A 10,320-nucleotide genomic window follows, 5' to 3' on the forward strand; every position below is an offset into this window, starting at 1 on the left:
AGCTTTGGCCAAAAGGTGTGAGGCCTTAGTTTCCTTCTCTTTCTTAAATTTTTCTTCTTTCCTCTTAAAAAGAATAATCCTTGTTGGTGTTTAGCTTTTTAAGCTTAGAATATTCCATTGAAAAGGGGAATCCTTCTGGAATTTAGCCTTGGTATGGGAGAGTGAGTCATTTTTCCCTATTGGGTTTGGACTCCTCTCATTGGTCTCCTATTGCTTCTCGATTTCTTGGCTTTTTTTTTCTAGAACTCCTTTAACCAACTTCTCCTTGACCTCTTCTCCTTATTTCTTATCCAATCTGTAATGGAAGCTTGGTCCTCCTCAAGCTTGATAATGTTAAGAGATGTGGGCCTTGTTGCACGAGTGAGCTACCTTTCTCCACTTTTTTTCTCGGCCATGCGAGCCAAAGGCAAAGATCTTGCTTGGTCACGCACCCCCTTATTTTCTTGGGAGATTGCTTGCTAGTTTTGAACCTCCAAGACTGACCCTGGGCTTACACACTTTTGGCCCCTTCAGTTTGGACCTTGGAAAGCCCTTTTGGGTCAATCCCGTTGAGCAAGGTCAAAGGGCCTTCGATTCTTGGGCCTAGTTCTTTGAGCTAACTTCCTTTGGCCCTCTTAGATGGCTCTTGGTCTGGAAACAATTTAGGAAACATGGGAGTCTCAATAATAATTTCCTTTTTGGCCTTAAAATTTTGAAAATCCATCTTAGGGTAGGAGTCTTTTTTCTCGTGGGATTGGAAATCCTCGCGGGCGCGATATTTCACTTTTGTGTGCCCTGCATGTGTGCACGCGTTGGGTGTGAGTGTGCTGCCCCCGTGCATATGCGTGCATGTGGTCTCACATGTTACATGCATAAGTTCTCTCGCCTGTGCATCTGCAGGCTTGCGGGTATTTTTCTGTAGGAATTCTTAATCTCACACCTGTGAGACACTCTCTTGGGGGTTTGCTTAAGTCTTCTTGAGATCACATCATCCATCCCCCCTTCTTCACAAGGCTTTGTCCTCAAATTTGACTTTTCATCAGTATAAGAATCTGGTGAAAATAAAGAAGCTAGAAAAATATGAAAATAATTTGGTGAGTACTGAAGGACACTAGAACATATCCTCATATGGAATTCCTCCATTCTTTCTACCTTTGAACCCATATTTTAACTCTCATCCTTTAAGTTAAGCTTTTGAAATCAAATCTTCTTATTGTAGCCTAGACGTTAATCTTACAGACACTGGCAAGGACTCTTCGAGGAAGGTTGACTCTAAGGAACAAAAATTAAGCACACGGATTAAGAAGTTGTGATGCTTGTAAAAAAAAGGAAGATGCAATGAATATGAAGCAATGGTTTTTGCCCACCTTTTGATGAGTGAGGTAGTCATCTTTTTTGTTTATGCAAGAATAAAAACAAAGTTTTTGCGCACACTTGGAGATGGGGTAATTTTTCTTTGAAAACAAAGGTTTTCATCACCTAGTAGATGGTTAATCTTCTTGTGATATCCCAAATGCTAATTAAGGCATAAGGGTGCCAGATACAGAAACAGATTACGAGTGCATAATAAAAATTATATGCAGTGGAGCAAATTATTACAAATCTCTTAACATAATATATGAGTTCTGATTACACATATATATAACTGAGGCCAGAAGTGGCAACAAAATACAAGATACTAAAATACAAAAGGACCACTTCTATCATTATGCAATTGGACTCATCAAAGTACAGGACAAGTCATGCACTCAAGGTTTGTGGATCCACGGGATCTTCATAGACTTCAAGGGGTAGGTCAGCGATCGGTTCCTCACTATCTTCCTCATCTGGGGGGGCATGGAAAGGGTGAGTTCCATATGCTCAGTAAGAAAAATAGTATTTAAATAACATCATATGAATAATTATGTCATTAATGCTCACCATCAGGTCACGTCAGGGTCCTATCTTATTTTTTTAAAATAATTTATTTATTTAAGGAAACATCATGTCACAATCACAATAACTAAATCAAAATCATGCTTAACAATACAGAAAATCAAACAAATCATGAAATGCTCAAATTTTCATGTCACGCTTCGCGAAGTTATTCTGACTTCCATCTTTGAGGGCAGATAAGGATTTCTGACTACTCATGTAGAATGACTAGATCAAATACAGATAACAAAAATTTTCTCAAGCACATTTATGGCTTGCCAAACCATGGTATGATCTATGACCATGGCCGCATCGACCATAATGGTCCTATCAGATATTCTATAGCCACAACAATACTCCCCAACAGATATGATCTAGTCAGAGGGTACGCCCTCATCCACAAGGAGCGGTCCCTTCACGTCTTTCCATACCAGATGGGGGAAGAAAAAATTGATACCCTTTAGAGATAAAAAGTCTAACGAGATACTTGATACCTTATGCATGTCGATACAGATACATTAATTTTTCGGACCATTCAGGCTCATTCCCCTTCTATTTTCTCTTTTTTTTTATATTTTTCAGACAATATCACCGGATTCATGTTATTTAATTTACATGCAAATTATAATGGGTCTCTAAATTGCATAGCATGCTTGAAATCAAGAACAAATCACTTTATTGGAACTATTAAACATAAAACACAGCTTCATACTTTTTGGCTTTTCTAAAAATGCTCCTTAAGATATTTAAGGAAATACTAAATTTCTTACTTAAATCTCGAAGTTTTTCTATACGTTTCTTCTTCTTCTCTTCTCTTTCTCTCTCTAAGCTCTTGGAAGATGGAATAATGAAATGAATTTATGTGGAAATGGAAGAAAGGGGTCCCTATTTATAAAAATTAGGACCATTTGATTTCTGCCAAGTGAAAAAATATGGTGAATAGAGGGTAATATGAGTAGATGATGGATTATTTGATACGATGTGATGGCAGTATAAAAAACAGAGAAAAAATTCTTCCACTAGCAATTGTTCTCCACCCAAGGTGATGACACACTGCCTAAGGCAGCTCACAGAGCCCAAGGGGGCAATGCACCTCACCAGGTCGGCCGCGTGCTGCGGGCCAAGCTTATAGGCGCTAGCCTACCCTGTCGGGCACAAGAGGTATCTTGTACGCAGGCAGGGCCTATAACGTACAGGCCTATCCGTGCAAGAGTATTACGCTTACAGTGCGTGCATAGTGCGCGGCGCTTGGACCTGTCCCTGCGCAGATGGGATGCACACACAATGTGCACGTCCTATGCTTGGTCACGTGGGTATGCACGCGTAAAGGGCGCGGTGCCCATGCCGGCAAGCCTCTCCCGCTGGTGTTTTCCCATGGAATTTCTCCCTTTTCCATTTTCGCACTAAAATTATTTTCTTTAAATAAAATAAAATAATAATAATAATAATAACAAATAAAATTAATAAAAATTAAAATATAAATAAAATAATGAAATTAGTATAAAATTAAAATAAAAAATTTAAGTCATGAATTACGATATAAAGCTACTAAATAAATTTAAATGAGTTTAGGTGGCCTTAAGGCCCGAATAAATAGGGGTTTCCAGTTACAAATTTAGTGCAGTGGTTAACAGTGTGTTACATCCATCCACCTTAAAAAATATTTTCCCCCAAATTTGTTTCAAATAGGTCTGGGAACTTCTCAATCATCTCGCTTTCCAACCCGATGTTGCCTCTTTCGGAGTGTGGTGCTGCCACTACACCTTCACCATTGGGATCATTTTGTTGCACAGAACTTTGTCGGTCCAACCAAGAATTTCTACGGAGAGTTCCTCGTAAGTCATATCGGCTTGTACTTGCGTCTCTTCATGAAGAATGATATGATAAGGGTCAGGGTGGTTCCTATTGAGCATAGAGACGTGGAAAACATCATGTAGACCGGCAGACTCTTGAGGAAGAGTAAGGCGGTATGCCAGGGGTCCAATATGCTCCACGATCTAAAAAGTTCCCACATAATGGGGGCTCAACTTCCCTATTTTCCCGAACCATAATTTTCCCTTATAAGGAAAAATTTTAATGAAGACTTGGTCTTCAACAGCGAATTCTAGGGGTCTTCTACGATTATCAACATAACTCTTCTGGCGACTCTGGGTAGTAGTCAAGTTCCTATGGATGATCGCAACCTTCTTAATAGTTTTCTAGATGAAGTCTGGTCCTAAATGATGCTGGTTTCTGACTTCACTCCAGCAAGTGGGAGAACGACAGGGCCGACCATACAGGGCTTCACACGAAGCCATGTCGATATTGGAATGATAACTGTTATTATAAGTAAATTCACACAGGGGGAGATACTTAATCTAGTTATCGCCAAAGTCAAGGACGTAAGCACGCAACATGTCTTTCAACTTCTAGATAGTGCATTTAGACTGACCATCAGTTTGGGGATCATAAGTAGTGCTAAAGTAAAATCTAGACCCAAGCACTTCTTGAAAGTTGTCCCAAAAGTAGAAGGTGAACCGAAGGTCTTGATCAAATACAATGGATGAGGGAACACCATGGAGTCGAACAATTTCATCGACATAAAGGGGTGCTAATTTACTGGTGAAGTCAGTGGTCCTGATGGACAAGAAATGGGCGGTCTTAGTTAGTCTATCAACGATGACCCAAATAGCTTTACGACAAGAACAAGTCTTGGGTAGTCCAGTGACAAAATTCATGGTTACATGCTCCCACTTCTATTGCGATATTGGGAGGGCCTGTAATAAACCACGGTGTCTTTGTTTTTTTGCCTTAACTCGCTGGCAAGTAAGGATGTAGTCAATAATGTCCTTCTTCATTCCCAGCCACCATTATTGATGCTTCAGGTCCTGGTACATCTTGGTACTCTCGGGGTGGATAGACAGTTTGGAGGCATGGGTAGCCTTGAGAACATATGTCCTAATAGCGACAGATACCCAAATTCAGTATTGAAATCTACATAACCCATCATCTGAAGGGAACTCATCAGAAGAGAACTTACTCAAATTTTTGGTGATTTCTTGGTCTGTAGCCTGAGTTTCCCAAATCTTCATGAAAAGTTCAGGCAAAGCTTGGATCTGGGTCAGATAGGCACCATTGTCATAGTAGTTGAGGTAGAATGTTTGCATAGCATCTACTAACTTCCAACTGGAGGCCATGGTTTGGGCCAACATTACAGACACCTTTCGTCTCAGTACATCAGCCATTACATCCCCTCCACCGGATGGTAGATGATCTTGCAGTCGTAGTCCTTTAGGAGGTCCATCCAGCGTCTCTGTCTCATGTTCAATTCCCTCTATGAGAAGATGTACTTTAAACTTTTGTAGTCAGTGTAAATTTCAAAAGTCTGACCAAACAGGTAATGACACCATATTTTTAAGGCAAGGATAATGGCCGCCAACTCCAGGTCATGAGTAGGGTAGTTCCACTCATGGGGTTTCAAATGTCTGGATCCATAAGCGACCACTCTACATTGCGGCATCAAAATGCATCCCAAGCCAATATGAGATGCATCGCAGTAGACCTAACATCTTCCAATATTATTGGGGAGGATCAACACTTGGGCAGAGGTATAAGATGATGCGTTAATTCCATGAAACTTTCAACACATTCGTAATCCCAGATAAAAGGTACATCCTTTCAACTGAGTTTATTGTCCAGAGCAACATTCTTAAAAAATTCATTGATGAATTACCGGTAGTAACCTGCCAAGCTAATGAAACTACGTACCTCAACTGCATTGGTGAGCGGGTTTCAATAGGCCACCATTTCAACCTTGGCCGGATACACAAAAACTCCTTCACTTGAAATCACATGACCCAAAAAAAGGAAACTCAATCCAACCAGAAGGAGTATTTGTTAAGTTTAACAAATAGTTGGTTCTGACAAAGTTTCTCCAGCACTTCAGACAGGTAGACTGTATGTTCCTCTGGGCTCTTGGAGTACACTAGGATGTTATCAATGAATACGATGATGTATTGATCTAGTGCATGCAAAACAATCCTGTTCATGAGATCCATGAAAGCAGCGGGGGCATTAGTTAATCTGAACGGCATCACCTTGAACTCATACAGGCTGTAACTTCACTGAAAAGCAGTCTTCAGAATATCTTCTTCTTTGACTCTCACCTAGTAGTATCCTGATCTAAGGTCGATCTTGGAGAAGACCGTGGCTCCTTGTAATTGGTCTAAAACATCGTGGATTTGAGGTAGGGGATACTTGCTCTTTATTGTTACTCGGTTGAGTTCTCGGTAGTCTACACATAGTTTGAGGGAGCTGTTCTTCTTTTTCACAAATAAACTGGAGTGCCCCAAGGGAAGTTATTAGAGCAAATAAACTTCTGACCAAGAAGCTCGAAAAGCTGTTTTTTCAGTTCTACTAGCTTAGCATGATTCATGCAATAGGCAAGTTTCAAAATTGGTTGGCTTTCAGGAAACAGTTTGATAGAAAATTCTACCTCTCACGGGGGAAGTAGTCAATGTAATTTGATGAAAAAATCTTCCAAAAAGTTACAAATAATGGGAATGGAATACACAACAAGATCAACATCCATATTCTTATTTATTCAATTGTTAGGAAAAAAAAATAGATTTTATTTCTTTTTCAGAGTTCGCAATGTTACAACTTTACTTTTACAATCAATAATTACTCTATATTTTTCTAACCAATCTATTTCTAGAATAGCATCAAAACTTGAGAAATCTAAGAGTATTAAGTATATAAATACTTCTATTTCCTCAGGTTTTATCTTACAATTTTTATACACACAATGGGCTTCTAATAATCCCCTAGAGGGAGTCTCTATAGTCAATATTTTTGTAAAGGTTCGAGCCTAATATCAAATTTACAAGCAAATGCACAAGAGATAAAAGAGTGGGTAGCACCTGTTTTGATCAAGCCTATTACATGGACGACACGTGCATAGTGCGCGAGGCCTGGCCTTATCCGCACGCGTCACATCGTGTGTGGACTGGCCTACCTGCGTGCAACAAGACACGTGCGCAGGACCAGCCCTGGGCCTTGCGTGGATAGGACATCCACACAATGCGCACGTCTTATGCTTGGTCGCGCGTGCACGCACATGCACAATGTGGGATGCCCGCGTGGGCGAGCCTCTCCCCTTTTTTCCTCTCTTGAATAAAATAATAAAATCAGTATAAATACAAATAAAATAATAAAATCAGTATAAAATTAAAATTACGAATTTAAGTCATAAATATGGGTTTTCAGTTATAAATTTAGCGCGGTGGTAAGCATACACTTTCTTTGCTTGTGAATGCACACCACATTGCCAAATTTCCTTTTGATGTGCAATCGGTCTTCTTTTTGGAATTTTTTTTTTCTTTTTTTTTACTATTTGGATAAACACACAATCACTTGAGTTGAATGGATATAATGAATTCAAGTGAGATGAAACAAAATGAATTAGCAAATTCAAAATTTTAAATTTCTAATTATGTAACATAAATATGCAAAGTAACTGTAAGATGGTAGGTTCACTAGGAGCCTACACTCTGATACCAACTGATGTGGGAAGTTCAAGATCTTTTTAACACCCGTGAACCTCACAGTAGCATATATAATTAACCCTCCCTACTTGAACCACATTCAGTAGCTTAAATGCAAAACCAAGGTAATTAGGTATAAAGTCGGAATGGAAAAGACATCACAACTTACTCGATAAGTCGATTCGGTTCCCTAACTCAATGAGACAGTTTAAGCAACCTCCTTGGTTGAACACTTACTCTATCCGAAGCTTAGAAGCAGGATTTGTAAAGAAATATTCAAACTGAATATTCTAAATTTTATTGATTTCTTAAAGTTATGAATAACAAGCCAACATTTATATAGGCTTCACTTTCTTAATATGACTAAAAGTAGGATTACATATTCGTACTAAAATTCTTAATTTAACTTAGACTAGGAAATAATAAATTAATGTTAAAATAATTTATCCTAATCAAAGATCTAATAAAATAAATAATTAAGATACTAAAGTATTAATTTGGAGTCTTATTCTCAAATTAAGCATCATTGATGCTTTTGGATTGAACTCTTCTTCCTTTAATAATCTTTTAGAGGAGTTTGAGAAGTTTGAAGATGTGGGAATTTGAGTAGGAGATGGGGAGGGGAATTCGACAAAAAGAGGGAAGCTTTGGCCAAATGGTGTGAGTCCTTACTTTCCTTCTCTTTGTTGAATTTTTCTTCATTTCTCTTAGAAAAAAAAGGATCCTTGTTGGTGTTTAACTCTTCAAACTTAGAATCGTCCATTGAAAATGGGAATCCTTCTCGGAATTGGCCTTAGCATTTTTCTATCTAGAACTCCCTTGACCTCTTCTTTATATAGAGGCACATCCCTTCAATTGTATTCACTCAATTTCAGATATCAATAAAAATATTCAATTGTTTGTTTTTAACTTATGCTATTAGTGAGTGTTTAGTGATCGGTTCTTTAACCGTCTTGTTGAGCTTAGGAATTGTATCTACTTATCAAGGAATGCTCGTAGCATTGTTTCAATTCCATTACTTAATTCATAGTTACCTTAGTTCTTAGTCACAGGTTGATTGTGGGTTAAGTAGTGAAGGTTTATTAGAGATTTAAGTTTTTGCATGTTGATGTTATATGAAGAATTTTGGATTGAATTATTGATCATGGATTCTGGATCATATACCTAGTAATTTTTTTGTAGTGAAAGCTTTATGTATATTGCGTCATGATTTTATATTTATTTTTAAAAATGTACATATAATGCTTATTATATTTTTGTACATTAGTGGGTTTTATATGTGTGGTAGTGTCTCTTCTCAGTGGAGAAGTTGGGATGTTACAATTGGCTCCTGTAGTTTTCATGGATCTTATGAACATAATTTTTAGGCCATTCTTTGATTACTTTGTCATAGTCTTCATCGAAAATTTCCTTTATCTATTCGAAGATGAGAAATGAGTATGCACAAACCTAACAAGTTCCGAAGATACTCATAACAAAAAGATTCTACATAAAACTAAATAAATGTGATTTCTGGCTTTAGCAGGTCTCCTTCTTGGGGCATATCATATCTAAGGATGGTGTATCAATGGATCCATCCAAGATTGAGGCTATGGTGAATTAGAAACAACCTACTAAAGTGACATAGATAAGAAGTTTCTTGGGTTTGGCTAGGTACTATTGTCCGTTTATTAAAGAGTCCTCAAGCATTGCAGTTTAGGTAAAGTTTGAATAGAATGAGGCATGTGAGAGAAATTGTGTAGAATTTAAGAATCAGTTAACCACTACACCAGTATTGAGTCTACATAATGGAACCAGGGGATATACCATCTATAGTGATTCCTCCCATCAGGGTTTGGGTTTCGTGTTAATTTAACATATAATTAAAGACCCATTATCAGAATTATCCAACCCACGATATGGAATTATCTAGCATCATTACCTGTATAGAGAAATGTTTGAGATTTACATTAAGCACAAAAGTTTGAGGTACATCTTCACGTATGTACACGACCAAAGAAGATGGATGGAGCTTCTTGAAGACTATGTCTACAATATTTTTTACTATTCAGGTAAAGGCAATATGATAGCATATTTAGCGTATACTAAAGATTATAACGATCAATAACATATTTAGCGTATACTAAAGATTATAACGATCAATAGCATATTTAGCGTATACTAAAGATCTTGGGTTCCACATTATTTGGTAATAGAGGTTAGACTCATTATAAACCTTACTATCTTTACATTTAGCCTTGCGTTTTATTCATCATTGTCCATTGACAAAAAAAAAAAAGATCCAAGCAAGAAGCATTATGTGAATACAATTGATTGTTAAATAATAGTTTCTTCGAACCCATGGATTATCTCCATTCACTTGTTTGTAATCCCGACAACACAAAAGACTATTATCATCCTGTATATATATATATATATATATATTATATCAACTTATGTATGTACCCTCTGTAAAATAGTGTGAAGAACCATTTAATGGAGATCCATGTATCAATACGATACACTATCACCATTTGAGTTGAAAACCATGCATCCAGAAATCACATTTCAGGAGATTAATATTATATATATTATTATTATTAGTATTATTATTGTTTTATTGTTTTCATTTCGTGTCAATTGCAAAAGCATGCATGATAGATGAAGTGTACCGCACAGCAAATCAAGGAGACGAGTAATGAAATTTTTTTCTGAATAATGAAGCTAAAATGATAAAAATGAAAACCTGCACGTGCATGAAAGATGCATGAATCATTTATATACAATTACTGAATGGAAATTACAGCAATGCGATAATGGAAATTTTTGCAGAAAGAAGAGTAAAGTAAAAATGAGAATAATGAGATAATGCGATAATGCAAGGGATTAAGAAGCTCACACCAATCGTGTAACTGATTGCGTG

The sequence above is a fragment of the Carica papaya genome, chromosome 9 (assembly GCF_054855325.1).
Source record: "Carica papaya isolate Zhongbai chromosome 9, ASM5485532v1, whole genome shotgun sequence".
Lineage (NCBI taxonomy): Eukaryota > Viridiplantae > Streptophyta > Magnoliopsida > Brassicales > Caricaceae > Carica > Carica papaya.